Genomic DNA, 15,567 nt, shown 5'->3' with positions numbered 1-15,567 from the left:
GCATGATTAAAGGAGTCACCACCTACTCTACTTCCACCATGAATTCAGTAGGTCCCTGGTCTTCAGTTAAGGGCAGACATGGTTTACTCTCATCCACTACGAGAGGGATGGTCCCAAACTATGATTCTGCTGATGCCATCATTTGGAGTCCTAGGACTGTAGAAAGCATCTTGACTTACCGAGTTAGATAAAGGGTTCTCCAGCAAGGCTTTGAGTTTTTCTTATTTGGCTAGATCCTTTACAAATGGAATATCTGGACCATGGCTCAGTGCTTTAAGACATCTCTCTTGGCTGGGAATTCCTGGACTTGAAGAGATGTTCAATCACAAGTTATATTATGCAACACTATGGTCTTTTAAAAGTTATGGCTCAATGCCTCATTCAGAATAAGCAGGTGAAGACCTTGATGGGCACAGTTCTTATCTGATCACTTAATTTGTTACAGTGATTCACACTGCTGTATTTACAGGGTGATATATGCTTATAGTAGCATGAAAAATAAAATGAAAACAATTGACTTAATTTTATCTCACCTACTCAAATTTTTACATACTTACATGTCAAACCTACAAGCCAGCATTGATGGTCCATTGTAGAAACAACTTCCTGCTCTTTTGTTATTCCTTAATTATCTTACCTCTTTCATCTTATACAGCTGTCTTCTCCTGTCTTTAAATAATTGCTTGTAGATTAAAATTCTTGGCACAGAGTGGCCTTTTTCTAATCACGTGTCATCATCCTGATTATTTTTATTCCTCAAGGGGACTGAATGCTTGTAATCTCTAATTTGTAAACCAGTCTGATTAAAGGTATCTTGTTTATAGGTTTTAAAATGAGAACACATTTGATATGTTTCCTTTATTTAAAAAAAAATCCAGTAAGTTATCCTTTTTATTGGGACAGTTCGTGAGAGGAAAGCCAGCCATGGTAGCACTTAGAATGCAGTAGTACCAGCATCTTTTTTTCAAATACCACAGCCACTTGTTAGTAAGGTTCAGAGTGCTCTGATATATCCTTGCATCTTGGTTCTGGACTCAATGTTAATTCTTCTTCCTCAGAACCCTTTTCATAGATGCATCCTGCAAAGTGGCCATCATTTGAAAACCTGCATGTTTAAAGGCAATGGGAACTGCAGATTCCTCAATACCTCTTAAAATTAGGTTTTTTGTATAAGTGGTTCCACATAAATTTAAGAGCTTATTTTTAAACACACATTTTTAAAAATTGTCCAAAACTTGTACATAGTTAAATGACAGTACATCCAAGCAGGGTTCAAAATATGTGGGGCTCAGGGGGCTGAGTTCCCCCCCACCCCAAGAGATGAGAGGTCCTGGCCTGCCTCGTGCCTTTCTAACTAGCTTCTGGCTGCCACCACAGACCCCACCAAGAGCTGGCGTGTAATTTGAACCTGCATCCAAAATCCATTTAAATTAGACAACCTCTTGATAAAATGCATTAATGTTAGTCTTTTATTAAAACCAACAGTTTTCCTTTACTGGTTTTCTATATAGTACATTTTCCACTGGTTGCTACCAAAATATTCTCTATTAACCATCTGATTACTAAAAACCAAGTTTAGATCTTGGGCATTGGCATGCAGTATTCTCACTCAATTTTCTCTATGTATGAAATTCATAGTTGGTAGTATCCCTTGTAGCAGGTATATCAAGTCAAACAAGCCACATAAGATAGTGCTTAAACAGTACAATGTTAGCTGTGAAAGAGTTAATAAAATGAGATTATTAAAATGTAATTTCTGAACAGCAGTACCTGTTGGAATTGGTCGGAAAGTTTGGATGGAATATTTTCCACCTAAAAATACTGTTTTGTTGAAATGTGAACTTTTCATAGAAATATATTGACTTAATTAAAGCTTAATTAAAATAAACGGGGGGGATGGAGTGTTTCAGTTTTCCTTCCTGAAACAACTTTTTTTCAGTTTTTTAAATTTTATATAAGATAACATTTTAAAAAGTTTGAGATGTTTCAGTGTTAACAAAACATAGTTTGATTAATCCCAAATATTTTTTCCTGGCGTTTATTTCACAGGAAACTTTGAAAATTTCATTTGGTTTTGCTCCATTTTCAGAACAGGACATGTTTTAGAAATACAGATTTTCTTGTGAAAGAATCTTCCTCCATTTTTAATAGTTGGTCATTTATGGCATTAGAAATTTTTTTCTAATTACACTGTTTTGACAGTAAGTTGGTTTTGTCATAAAGCCTTCATTAGGTTGAATTGTGTTTGCTTCTTGTTAAAATCATATTTGGCATTGTCTTCTTTAAATGCTTCAAAACTGTAAAGCAAAATTACATCTAAAAACCTTATATTAATTTTTTGTAGTGAAGCCAGAGTTCTTGTATGTGAAAGTGAACTGTATAGTTTTTGGCTTTCTTCCAATGGTAATACATGACTGTTTAGACTGTATGTTATATACAGTAAGAAATAGATGCTTTAGTACAAGCACTTAATTTACTAAATCAACCATTAATAAAACAGCAGAATTCCATCACTTCTTTTGAACATTTACAGTAAAAGAAAAAAACAAATATTATTCAAATAAAGGAAGAAATAGAAATATATTTTTGTACCTTTGGTAATTATAAGGGAAAGTGCTGAAATAGGAACTGTCTTTTAGAAGACTAATTTCAAATTGTTAGTTAATAGTAAACTGCAAAAAATCTCCAGAGACATTTTCTATATTAAATGCAACTTATTTTGAGCTAGGATCATCTATTGAAATTAAAAATCTATACTGCACATGTTGGACCAGATTATGATGGTACAAATGTATAGTTGCTAAATTCAACCTTGTTGTGTATGTGCAGCCACATACACAACAAGCCACATACAAGAACTTCCTTTGAGTTGTTGTGAAATAAGACACCTCCATATATAAACTTATGTCTTCTAATTGTAACTGATTTTGCTAACATTCACAATTAGAGATCATATATCTAAGCAAAAAATAACCAGCAGCTGACAAAGTCTGCAAAAAAAAGTAAATTCATGTCATGGAGCCAAAGAACATTCAAGAACACATCTTGAAAAACTGTTTGCAAATGTTCTTGAAAATGTTGCTGCACAAACAAAAATATGTCTAAGCAAACATTTTTGCATGTGCAAATGTATAATTTAACGTGCAGTTCCCCATTTTTTACATGCAAATATAATTTTTCAGGCACAATTGGTGTCACTTGTATTCCAAATGTATTTATGCATAATTTTAAAAATGAATAATCAGAATATTTAATACTGAACAATCAGTTCTTGCTATATAGCTTTAAATGAGAATTGTTGTCTTCCACAGTCAGTGTTAGCATGACATTTCTCCTCCACTCCCTGTCTCCTCTCACCAACTCATCAGTTGGTCATAAGTGGAATGCCTTGAGATGCCACTCCCATGTTTAACTTCTCTAGGGAAAAGATCTTTGTTGGACTTTGATCATAAAAGTCCAATAGTGGTCTGGAATTTTAGGCCATTTTGTTCTGACAAATGTTCATGTTTGCCTATTATTTTTATTTTTCACAAAAATAATTCTGTCTTATTTAAATTTTTGGGATAAACTTATTGTTTGTTTTGTAAAGTTATTGCTTGTTGGATAATATCAGCTGGTAATAGACATGTATTGAGCAAGTTTCTTTCCATATATGTCTGTGTAGACTCAGATTTTGTTTGACCTGACTTTTCTGTCTTTAATCAAGAATGTAAATTGTGCAAAGCTCTGTAATGGTTTTATGATGTGGCTGAACATTTTAATGCCCTTAAAATTACTAAACCTCACTCAGCTTCAAAATGCACTAAGGGTAGTAGAGGAAAAAGACAAAATAAAAATCATTTGGAATATGCATCATTCAAACGAGCCCTCTTTGTTTTTCCAGGGTAACCAACATGCAGCATGCATGCCACAAGTGGCACAGGCAGACCCTATGTTTGGCACATGGCAGAAGATGAAGGGACAGGCAGAAGAGGAAAGAAGCAGAAAACAGAGCAGCAGACCAGGCACGGGAAATAAGGGGATAAGCGGCAGGTATGGGGCTACTTTGTAGCACACCTACCAAAAAGGTTTCCTCCATTTTTGTAGAGAATGGCCATGAACTGTGCTAAGACCTAATTCTCATTTTATGCAAAAGTACCTTAGCAACAGTCTGGCAAGATAAAAAGAGAGACTTGAGTATGACAATGCATTATAATTATATCAGCTTTAAGTTCTTTTTATATTGTTAGAACCCTGTAATGGTAATATCCCATTGTAAATCACAGTTAGGTCATCAAGTGTTTTACCTAATCTCTTAGGCTGCCTATACATGTGCTCAGAGGTTGGGGGAAGGGCATTTTAATTAAAGCAGTTCCCAGGCAGCCACTCTAATTAAAACACCACAGTGTCATGTCTTAATTAGAGTGGCTGCCTGGGAACTGCTTTAATTAAAATATATATAATATATATGAGGACATGTGTCTTATATCCATCTAGGCCCTTGATCATCCTAATAGCTAATTCCTCTAAGTATTTTTCCTCATGCCTAGCCTCATTTTTGATTTGTAGGCTATTATGTTTTAGTTAATTGAATACTACTGTGCATTAGCATACATATTAGCAGAAGCTATTGTGTTTGCTGTACAAAACGTGACTATATTAATTGTGCTCTCTTTGTTTCTCCTGTATGCAGTACTTTGGGTACCAGTTTTGGGTACATCTACACAACACAGTGTAATGTAGCTATAGAAATACTGAAGCTTGCTCTATATGAGCCACTTTAAGTACTAGAAATAGTCTAACCATGGTCATATACTGCTCTGCACAGACTAATTTACCTAACTGCTTCTTAGTCATTTATCATAACTTACCTCAAATCTATATCAAGAATAACTTATTTCTAAATAGCTGTTCTCCATTTGCTCTCTCTTTTGTATTGTTTAGCAGCTTATTTTAAAAACCCAAATATTGGAAACCCCTCATTAAAACCATGACACACAATTCTCAGAAGGCAAAACTGATTTCACTTCCTCTAAACTTGGGTTGAGAGTTTTCATTCTCTTTCTGTTCACTAGTGGTGATATGATTCCCAGTAAAAAAGAAGCAAAATTTTTTTTTTCCAAATAGTTTCTTTATATTTTCAATTTAGGTGTCATTAGTTGTGAAGCCATCACTTGTAAGCTTCCTAGAAATAGTAAGACTTTTGAAATGTATCACCTTCCTACAGTTACAATGCAGGTCATTTCCAAGAAGGTCATTTTTGCATGACAGACAGTTAGGTGCAAGCTTTCCTCTCTTCAGTCCTCATTGGGCACATTTACACATGCTGTTAATTCAAAGTAGGCTTACTGTGCAGTAAAAATACTATGCAGTAAACATACAGGGGAACACATCTGCACATGCTCCCTCTTGGAAACAGATTGGCTCCCACCCTGCTGTGTCCCACTACACAGCAAGGGGGCACTTCCTCTCTCCTCTCCCCTTCCCCCCACTAACCTGGGGGCTGGCAAGGGGAATGGGGTGGTTCCAGTGGGCACGGACCCCAAGCACTGTCTCATGGCCCTGTGTACTTTGGGACCTGATGTGCACAGGGCCAGGAGAGAGCAGCCCCTGCCCCCCATGGACATCTGAACACATAGCTGCTAGCAAGCCAGGCAGGGGTTTTCTGAGAACTGTTTGAGGTATGGGGCAGCTGTGAGTGAGCCTCCTGCTGAGCATGGAGGCAGAGGGCTTGTTGGCAGCTGTCCTGCTTGGTACAGAGCTGGCTGTGGAGGGGGGATCCAGCCCTCGCTGTCCTCTGGAGCAGCCAGCTCTGCACCATATGTAACTGGCTGCTTGTCCCCTAAAGCAGCCAGCTCCATGCAGCAGGAAATCCAGCTGGCTTCTTTGGGGAACAAGTGAGGGCTAGGAATCCAGCCTTTGCTTGCTCCCTAGAGCAGCCCGCTTGCTGTGCAGAGCTGGTTGCTCTAGGGAACAAGTAAGGGCTGGAGTCCCAACCCCTGCTCACTCCCCAGAGCAATCAGCTCCATGCAAGGAGCAGGGGCAGCGGGCAGAGAGCTTCCCAATCCTGGCCCTGATCAGCTCTCAGCTCCAGGGGAGAGCGGGGGAGCTGAGTAGTGCCAGGACCAGGGACAGAGACCTCCCTGTCCCCTGTGGTGCCCTGTTGGTTAGGTTGACCGGAAGAAAATTTGCTCCCAGCACCGGCTACATGTGTTTTACTGCACAGTAAGTTTACTACCTCTATTTATAGGTAATAGCTAACTGCTCAGTATACTGATTAACTGCACAGTAAATGTGAACACATATAGACAGTGATGTGTTACTGCGCAGTAAACTAATCTACTGCTCAGTAAAGAATATCATGTAGACACACGCATTGACATCAAGAAGAAAGAGAATCCTGCACTTTTGTGTTGAGCAGTAACAGCCCACGAGTCAGGTGCTCAGTAGTACTGACAGTCTCAGGAACCAAGTAATTCAAAATTAATGGAGGGACAGAGAAAAGTAGTAATAAAGGACAGTAAGGAAAAAATTATGAAAAAAAGAAGATTGGAATTTCTAACCAGACTCAAAATAAGCATATCAAAATGATTCCAAGGCAGTTCAAAGGGCTAATTTCCTTGAGGGTTTCCTTGAGTATTCAGAATATATTTTAAAACTACGATATAGTAACAGGATAATATATGTTATTAAGTTCAGTAGGGAATTTTATGAGCCACTTTTTTGTCTTGATCAGCTGGACGAACCTTTTCCAACTCAAAGTTAAGTATAAAACACGGGTTGATTATAGGCCTCCATCAAGTTATATGGATATATACAAACATTAGTCCACTCATATACATGTATACACATATATATGTGCGTGTGTGAACATGTGTATATATAATGTATACAACACACACATCTGCTTTATGCAGTATGTCATTTGTATACTACATTAGATTGTTATGTATGTAATACATATATATTATACTTCTAGGACAGAATCATGTGTTTTTACTGATTGTCAGGTACAAAGGTAAGTTCCAGTTCATACCTACCATTTTTCAGTTCTTCCAAATTCAAATTTTCATTTCATAGCAGCTGGACTAAGGTGACACAGAGCACTCTTGGATACAGGCAGACTCATCTTCCAAGGAACTGTGCTTTGCTTTTAAAGACTCTCCTTCATATATCTGGAAAAAAGAACAGACTAATTGCTACAAATATGTCTGAGGGCATTCATCTTAATTCAAACTGGCTCTTCTGTTCTCTCATGTTCATTGCCTTTGTTAGCAACACGTTTTGGGAGAATGGCAGTTGTTTGTGGGGTCATTCTTTCCTGCATGGAGGGTCAGCAAAAGCTGTGGACTGGTAGTATACATGCTTCATTTTGGCCCCTTCTAGCTGCATGAGTTTAACCTGCTATAAATACCTATACTTGCATATAACGATCATTAGTCTTTTCTCTGTTATCTTACGTTCACTATTTGTTCTCCATTATTCATCACTTATTTCATTCTTTTTGAATGAACACTTTCTCACATCTACAGAAAAAAGACTATATATTAATTCTAGCCCAATTCTTCAAAGTGAATGCTGCACTAGTCTTTTTAAGTATAGAGCAAAGTTGCCACTGCCCAGAGGAAACAGTGCTTGGGAGGCATTCAGAAGCCAAGGAGGCTGAGTGGCAGCATCATCCAATTGGATAAATGAGCATTGATTACTGCAGCTAAATTGCAGAGTTTGCTGCACACTGTATGCTAAGTGCTAGTGCCATGTGACTGTACTGAATTACTGCTATACCACAGTAAATCTGTCAGTGGGGAAAGCCATTGGAATGACTCAGTTATAAAAGATATGAAAGGGAACTATGAAAACATCACACTATAATTTACAATTTGATAAGATTCCTTTACTATACTGGAGCAGTACACATATGGTTCTTAGTGTAAGTGAGAATGAGCCCAACCATGTTTACTCATTAGATAAAATATTTTTGCAGTCTTGTATGCCATTGCCACCTATCCAAAATGTGTGTTAAAGCCTACCATTTGGATTTGGTAGCATTTTACAATTACTTTACACAACAGTGGAGAATCTGGCCCATAGTTAGGAAAAGACCTTCTTTTTCCCCATACTAATTTGTTTTTGTAGCACACTCATCAGGTTTTTTTTAAAGCTTAGTGTGATGGCAAAGATATAAAAGGTTTCATGTGTTTAGCTTTGTCTCATAAAGATGTGATCTGTAGTTAGTTTTGATCACTTTCCCATTGGATTTAGCATGAAGTCTTTCTTGTCATTTTATTCTTCTTCCAAAAGTGGCCCTACCCACACCCACAGTGCAGGATAACGTCTATAGTCATTAATGCCAAAAGACTGTTCCATCATGTCAAAGAAAGAAATCATCTGACAGAAAGCAATATTCTACTTAACCAAAATAAAAACAGAACCCTGTGATTTCCTCAAAGTCTGTATCTTTTCCTATAATAAGTGTAGTCATGTTGGCAGCCATTCTATTTTTCCTCTGATTTGTGGCATTATTTATCATAAAGATTGCAAGACAAATTGCCCAAGCAGTGGAGGATATTGGGCCAAATTCTATCATCTCAGTGAAGTTACACTTGGGATAAACTGAGCCTATTATGTGTAATGGCAATCTATAATACTGCCTGAAAAAGCTTAGAAGACTGGAGAAATGTCCCCAAATTACATGCTCTGAACAGAGGTTTGGAGGAAAGCCCTGACAGGGAAAAGAGCTGACATTTGTGCCAGGCTTCAGTAGAAACATTAAGAGACAGGGTTGTGCGAAATCCCCCCACTAGAATATGAAGTGAGCTATCAACCTCATCACCTAAAGTAAGGTACATATTCTGTCAAAGAAACACAAAGGATCTCAAATAAGTGTTTCTATTCATCACCAGGTAGTATATCAGGGCAAATGGTCTCAGTTAAGGTACCCAAGTGGTGTCTGCAAGCAATATATTTATATCGATAAAATCACATTTAGTCTGATAGAAACACTTGCTATGCAAGTGATCACAATACTTAAAATGGCACACATGGTGGAAATTTAAACCTTGTTTGACAAGGGCTAAGTTTAGTCTGATAGGGGTCAAACTGATTTAATGAATGCTTTTACAGTTCTGCTATCAATATAAGTTTACCTACTGACCTCTGGCATGCCAGCATGCATTATTCTTGCCTTTCCTAACCTGCAGCGAGACACTCTGGCAGTTGGGTTGCACTCCACTGCTCCAGCCAGGTTGGAGCAAACCCTACCCCTGGCTGTCTTGGGGCCAAGAAAGCCCTGCCTTGTGCTCCCAGCTTCAGGGTAACAGGGGGTAACTGTGTCCCCTTCACATGACCCAGACCTCTGGGCACTTAAGACCCTGAGCCAGACTCCTTTACCACATCCAGAAGTGCCCCAAGACCCACACATAAACCCAAAGACATAGACCAACCCCCGCCCCAAGACTCAGGCACAGACCCCATGCCCCATACCCCAGAACTGAAGATCCAGTCCTAAGCATCCAACTTCCAACACAGACCAGGATCATGCAGGATCCAGGGAGAAGACAGGTGGGAGTGGGCCAGCAGAAAGATAATCCTACTGAATCTGGAGTTGTGGGTGGAGAGGGGGGTTAACCCAGTCAGTGCGGATACCTGAACTGTGTTAGCTCAGAGCATAAGTGGGTATTGCTAGTGTGGTTGCTGCCAGTAGTAGGATACCCTTGGAAAGGGGGCCTGAGGGGTGATCCACTATGCTGGGGTCAGCAGATGGATCCCCCTGGAAATTTTGGGGCTTGCGAGGATATGGCTACCTCCAGTCTGTCCCTCTGGAGTTCAGGACACACCTGATAGGACCTGGACCCAGTTGGGGTGAGAGGGTGCTACCACCAAGACCCATGCTCCCCAATCCACAGCTTCTTGGCCAGGTCCTTACCTACCAGGTGACATCTGGATCCATCCATGGACACCCAGGCTCCATGGGCATTGCCCAATACCTTAGCATAGCCCAACCCATCTTCCTCTGCCTCTTACAGCCAGGGACAGAAATGGCCTCATCAAGGAGATGAAGGCTCTCATCACCATCTTGTGTGAGGAGGATCCCCAGGAGCAGCACTGCAGTGCACACCACAACAGGGGTGATTGCCACAGCAATGAGAGCACAGGAGCCATCACCAAGACTGGATGCAGTCCAGGGACAAAACCAAATGGATGAAGACCAACTTCAAGTAGGCTTTCCAACTAGGCCCCCAGAGGCAGGAGTCACACCATACTTTTCTATGAGGAACTGCCCCTCATTCTCACAAGGGATAGGGTTGTCACCACCCTGCACACCTATACCACGACCAAGGAGGAGTTGCAGCTGATGACAGAAGGCTCCCAGCAGCAGGGAGTGCTGGGGGGCCCTGGGAAGATAAGGAAACCAGGAGGCATGGTTTTTATAGATTTCATGGACATCAGGGCTGGAAGGGACCTCGGAAGATCATCAACTCCAGCCCCCCGCCCAAAGAGCAGGAAGTCAGCTGGGGTCATAGGTTCCCAGCAAGATAAGCATCCAATTTACTCTTGACTGTAGACTACATTGGTTCAATGTAGGTTCCTGAACCACCTCTGATGGCAGGCTGTTCCAGACCTTGGGGGATCAGACAGTGAAGAAGTTCTTCCATATGTCCAGCCTGAAATGGTCTTGTAGTAGCTTATGACTGTTCAACCTCATTATAGGGCGCTCTGGTGAACAAACGTTCCCCTAGATACTGGTGGTCACCCCTGATAAACTTATAGGTGGCCATCAGAGTGCCCGTGTCTGCGCTTTTCCAGGCTAAAGAGCCCCATGACTCTCAGCCTGTCGTCATAAGGTCTGTTTTCCTGACCTCTGATCATGCGTGTGGCTCTTCTCTGGACTCTCTCAAGCTTCTCCACATCCTTTTTGAATTGTGGAGCCCAAAACCGGATGTAGTACTCCAGCTGCAGCCTCACCAAGGCCGAGTGCAAGGGAAAAATGACGTCCTGGGATTTGCTTGAGAAGCATCTATGGATGCAAGCCAGTGTTTTGGTTGCTTTACTAGCCGCAGCATCACACTGCAGGCTCATGTTCATCTTGTGGTCAATGTTGACCCCCAAATCTCTTCCGTAGTGCTAACCAGCATAGCACTGCTGAGCCTATAAGGATGCTGCAGGTTTTTCTTCCCAAGGTGGAGAACCTTGCATTTTTCAGTGTTAAAAACCATCAGATTCTCATCCGCCCATTTGCTGAGCCTCTCCAGGTCATCCTGGATCTCCCTCCTGTCTTCAGGTGGGGATGCTTTGCCCCAAAGTTTGGTGTCATCGGCAAACTTGGCCAGTCCGCTTCTGGCTCCAATGTCCATATCATTAATGAAGATGTTGAACAATATGGGTCCAAGAACAGAGCCCTGGGGGACCCCACTGGTCACAGGACACCATGATGAGTGACTTCCATCAATTACTACCCTTTGGGTCCAACCACGGAGCCAATTTTCCAGCCAGTGGATCGTGGTGGACCCAAGGCCACAACTGGCCAGTTTCACCAAGAGGTGACCATGGGATATGAGATTGAAGGCTTTTTTGAAGTCAAGATATATGACATCAATCTCTTCTCCCTTGTCCAGGTGATAGGTCACCTGGTCGTGGAAGGAACTGAGATTGGTCAAGCAAGACCTACCCACAACAAACCCATGCTGGCTATCCCTTAGGATGTTGGTGTCAGCCAGTCCAGTAAGGATGGCCTCTTTAATAAACTTTTCTAAGATCTTCCCCGGGATAGAAGTCAGGCTGATGGGCCTATAGTTAGCTGGATCCACTTTCCTCCCTTTCTTGAAGATAGGCACCACATTGGCCTTCTTCCAGTCTTCAGGCACTATACCAGAACACCAGGAGTTCTCAAAGATCCGTACCAGGGGCTGAGTTATGAGGCTCGCTAGCTCCTTGAGTACTCTGGGGTGTAGATTGTCAGGGCCTGGTGACTTGAAGGTATCCAGCTTCTCAAGGTGTACCTTCACGAGGTCAGCATTAATGGAGGGTAGGGGCTCTCCCTCACCCAGACCTCCCTGTCCTGTAGTGGGCATGGGCGTCCCATGGGACTGATGGTGAATCCTCTGGACTTAGATCTCGGCTCCCTCAATCTCTTCTTGTGCTGGCAGGCACCGAGCCCCACCTCCCCAGCGGGGGTGGGCTCCTTTTCCACCCCCACTGCCACAATTCTCAACACCGTGAGAAGCAGTACAAGGAAGTTGCACTGCCACTGCCGGCTGCAGCTGATGGAAAGGAGGCCCCCTGCACTGCTTGCTAGCTAGAGTCTTTTTGGAGGGGATGGGGGGACTAGGCCAGGTTCCCACAATGTAGAAGCTCCATCCCTCTGACCCTAGTTTCCAGTACAGGAAAATAGCAGGCTGGGTTACCCCTCCTGCCACTACTGGCTGCCACTGTCAAGAGGCTTGTGTTGCGGTAAGGGAGTGCCCCCCCCATCATGGAGACTTGGCCCAGTCCCCCAAAGTCCTCAGATAGCAAGCTGTAGGTGGGCCCTCATGGCAGAAAGGCTCACTTTCCTGCACCCCAGCTTCTTGACAGCAGCAGCCAACAGCTGCTGCTGAGCTCTGCATCAGGAACTGGGGCAGGGGGGATGGGAGACTCCATGCTACATGAACCCAGCCCAACCCTGCCCTGAGCCAGCAAGCTGTGGGGTGGCCTTCACATCAAAGAGGCTTCCTCCCCCTCCCTGCCCCCCAGTCCTGCAGTTCTTGGCATGGTGAAAGCTGGAGTAGGTTGCTTGGCCAAAAACTGCAGAGCAGGGCTTCTCTAGTTTTTCTCCATGCCAGGAACTGCAGGGCCAGGGAAGGGCAAAGGAATCGGCTGATGAAGAGAGGGTGGGAATGGAGCCCCCCCACCAAGTGGGCCCAGGCCAGACCCCATCCAGGTCCCAAGTCAGCAACCTGTGGGGGCCCTTGCAGCCGGTGGGGAGGGGCTCCCTTCCTACCCTCTCCCACTCCAGCTGCTGCTGACAGTCACTAGCTGTAGGGGTGCGGGGTGTTGCCTGGAAGCAGGCCCTCTCTGGCAGTGGCTATTCCTGCACTACCTACCCAGCTGGGCTACAGCACACTGCAGGGCTGGGGTGGCTCTGGGGACAGAACCCCCACTTTTCCCAACCCTCCCCCACCAGGCTGTGCAAGGGGGCTGGGATTGGAGGCTGTCACTGACTAGGATCAGTGACAGCTGAAGGGGCGGGGCCACCCTGGCTGCTCGGGCAGAGGAAATGAGCTGTACCCAAGCCTAGAGAAGCACTGGGGATGGCTGTGTTTGTGCTCTAAATTAACCCTCAATAGGATCTGGCACAGATGTTCAAACTAATGTACTTATGCAGAAAGGGCTTTAGGTTAGTACAAATCCACCCAGGGTTAACTTAGAGTGGGATCTGCTATTTTCAAAGTGCCTTGTGTGCCATGAACATCTGTTCTGTTATGGTTGTAAAGCATTAAGTGCAAGAAGTGTAACATCTGTACCTAGCCAATGATGTCACACTGTTCCTAATGAATCTGCAATGTGATATCTCAAAATTCATCAGTGGGATGACATTTGCATAAAATGATATTTCTGTTGGCTAAAAGAAAACTTCTTCAGGGTCCACTAGTATGAAGTTGTTAGGTTATTATATTGTACACGTTCTGTAGCCTTGCATTTAATCTTGCTCATCAAAATCTGCTTGGCACCCACTCTTTCCATTCTGTTATGACAGTAAGTAGTTACTACAATTTGCTGAGCCATGGGCATTTAATACTAAATGATCCCAGCTCTTCCATATGACTAACTTCAAGTCTGGGAGACTGGTTTCTAGAACTAGACCACATACAACAGTGAATGCAGTACATTTTTTTCATTTTGGAAGCTGGAAGCACAGGGGGATAAAAGGGTGATTTATTTTTTTCTGTGTATAGTATGAATGTAGAACAGATAACACTCCAAAAAAAAGTATCAAGAAATCTGAAGACATCCTGTGACTGAACAGTCTCCCTATGAGCTAATCAGGCCCCTCATAGTGGAACTAGCTGGCCCTTCCCAGTAACTTCTTGTTTATTATTATACTAATATTTTTTTTCTATACAACACTGCTTGTTGAAAACTTAAAAAGCATGTACTTCATATGTTATTAACACATTTTATCTCCCTGGATGCTTCTATGGCCCTAATCATTGCAAATACATACCTTCTAAATATGTACTTAACTAGATTGCTGTCTGCTTGTTTCATGTAAACAAACTCAAAGGACCATTTCTTTTTCTTTTTACTATAAATGAGAGTAAAGCTTTAAAATTATGTTAATTGCACAAATGAATGCTCCTAAGGAGGTAGGATTGTGTTTTGGTTTTCATTTCTCTTTAAGGGGAAAAACAGCCTAGTTGAAAATTGTATAATTGTGTTTCTTTTACCTAAGGCAAGGTCTGCCAGTGAACCATCATCAAAGGTATGCATTTAAGCAGGAAACCAGCATTTCTGGCTGGAAAGAAAGGCAGCATTATCTCTAGTTTGTTTATTTTAAGCTGCCCCAGCAAAGTTTTAGCATGAACATGAGAGTTTGCCTGCACATAGCTCGGGGCAGGGGGAGAGGGATATGGAGAGTGCAAGCTCAGGAAAGGGGAAAAGATGAAGTCCATATGTTATATATGATATAAGTCCTCATGTCTGGCTTAGAAGGTTTTAGTATATATCACTAAGCGAAGCTATGAGATGGTGTCTCAATGCCAATATATCAGAATACTTTTCCTGGAGGAAAATTGACCCATCTTTTCAGAATGCCAAGTCATTTATCACAACAGAAGACTTCGGACTGTTTATTGAAAGAACTAGCACACAGTATAGTGGAATGCATTTAACACCCCTGAACTTTAGGCAAGAGAAGAGTACTGTTCTAGTACTTTCCTCTGGACTTTGAGGGAATTTCCAGTGGATTAAAACTGACCAGATAATTAACTGTGTGCAGAAGAGGATGACAAAAGGGAGTCCAAGAGAAAGAAATGGAGAGTAGACAGATAATATATTCCTAACTTAAATAGTTCCGCTTATGTTTGGGAGAGCTCATCATGTCACTGTCTTCCTAAGTATCACAAACAACAGGTTAAATCTTGTTGTTACTGAAGCCATCTGGAAAATAAATGCTCTGTCCAGGAAATTGCTGTTTTGCTCAGCATGCTGTTACAAGTTAAGCACTTTTAAACCAAACACCGAGGAGGCTTGAAAAATTATCTGGCCATGCACATTTGAAATCTACTTGTAGCACTTTCACAGGAGAAGTAAAGCATATAATAGATACACTGGAAAATACCTCTAGGACACTCTCAAATGTTTACTTTGGTATTGTTAGTGTAGGGTAGATTGCTGCCCATGTACCATTGGCCTGATCCAGATTTCATTGAAATCAGTAGAAAGGATTCCACTGTCCTCAAAAATCTGGGGATCAAATGCCCATGGGAGTGTTAAGGGAATTGGGTTGTAAGTGTGACAGGCTAGCTGGCAGTGACCTAGCTCAGGGGTTTTGAAAGGGCAAAAGATGCTTGGAGGACTTGGGATTCCCTTTCCTCACCAATCTGGTAA

The 15,567-nt window shown here is 42.2% G+C and overlaps 1 long non-coding RNA gene across 1 annotated transcript in view; it reads left to right on the top strand.

Annotated features, from left to right (window-relative positions):
- The first annotated feature begins 1,052 nt into the window (after positions 1-1,052).
- Positions 1,053-15,567, top strand: part of LOC109319664 — a 166,634-nt gene continuing 152,119 nt past the window's right edge. The window contains exon 1 of the long non-coding RNA XR_002103580.1: positions 1,053-1,176. This is a non-coding gene — a long non-coding RNA (uncharacterized LOC109319664). The remainder of the gene's footprint in view (positions 1,177-15,567) is intronic.

Source organism: Crocodylus porosus, unplaced genomic scaffold (genome assembly GCF_001723895.1).
Source record: "Crocodylus porosus isolate Cpor-Errol unplaced genomic scaffold, CroPor_comp1, whole genome shotgun sequence".
Lineage (NCBI taxonomy): Eukaryota > Metazoa > Chordata > Crocodylia > Crocodylidae > Crocodylus > Crocodylus porosus.
This window is presented reverse-complemented; position numbering and strand designations above follow the sequence as displayed.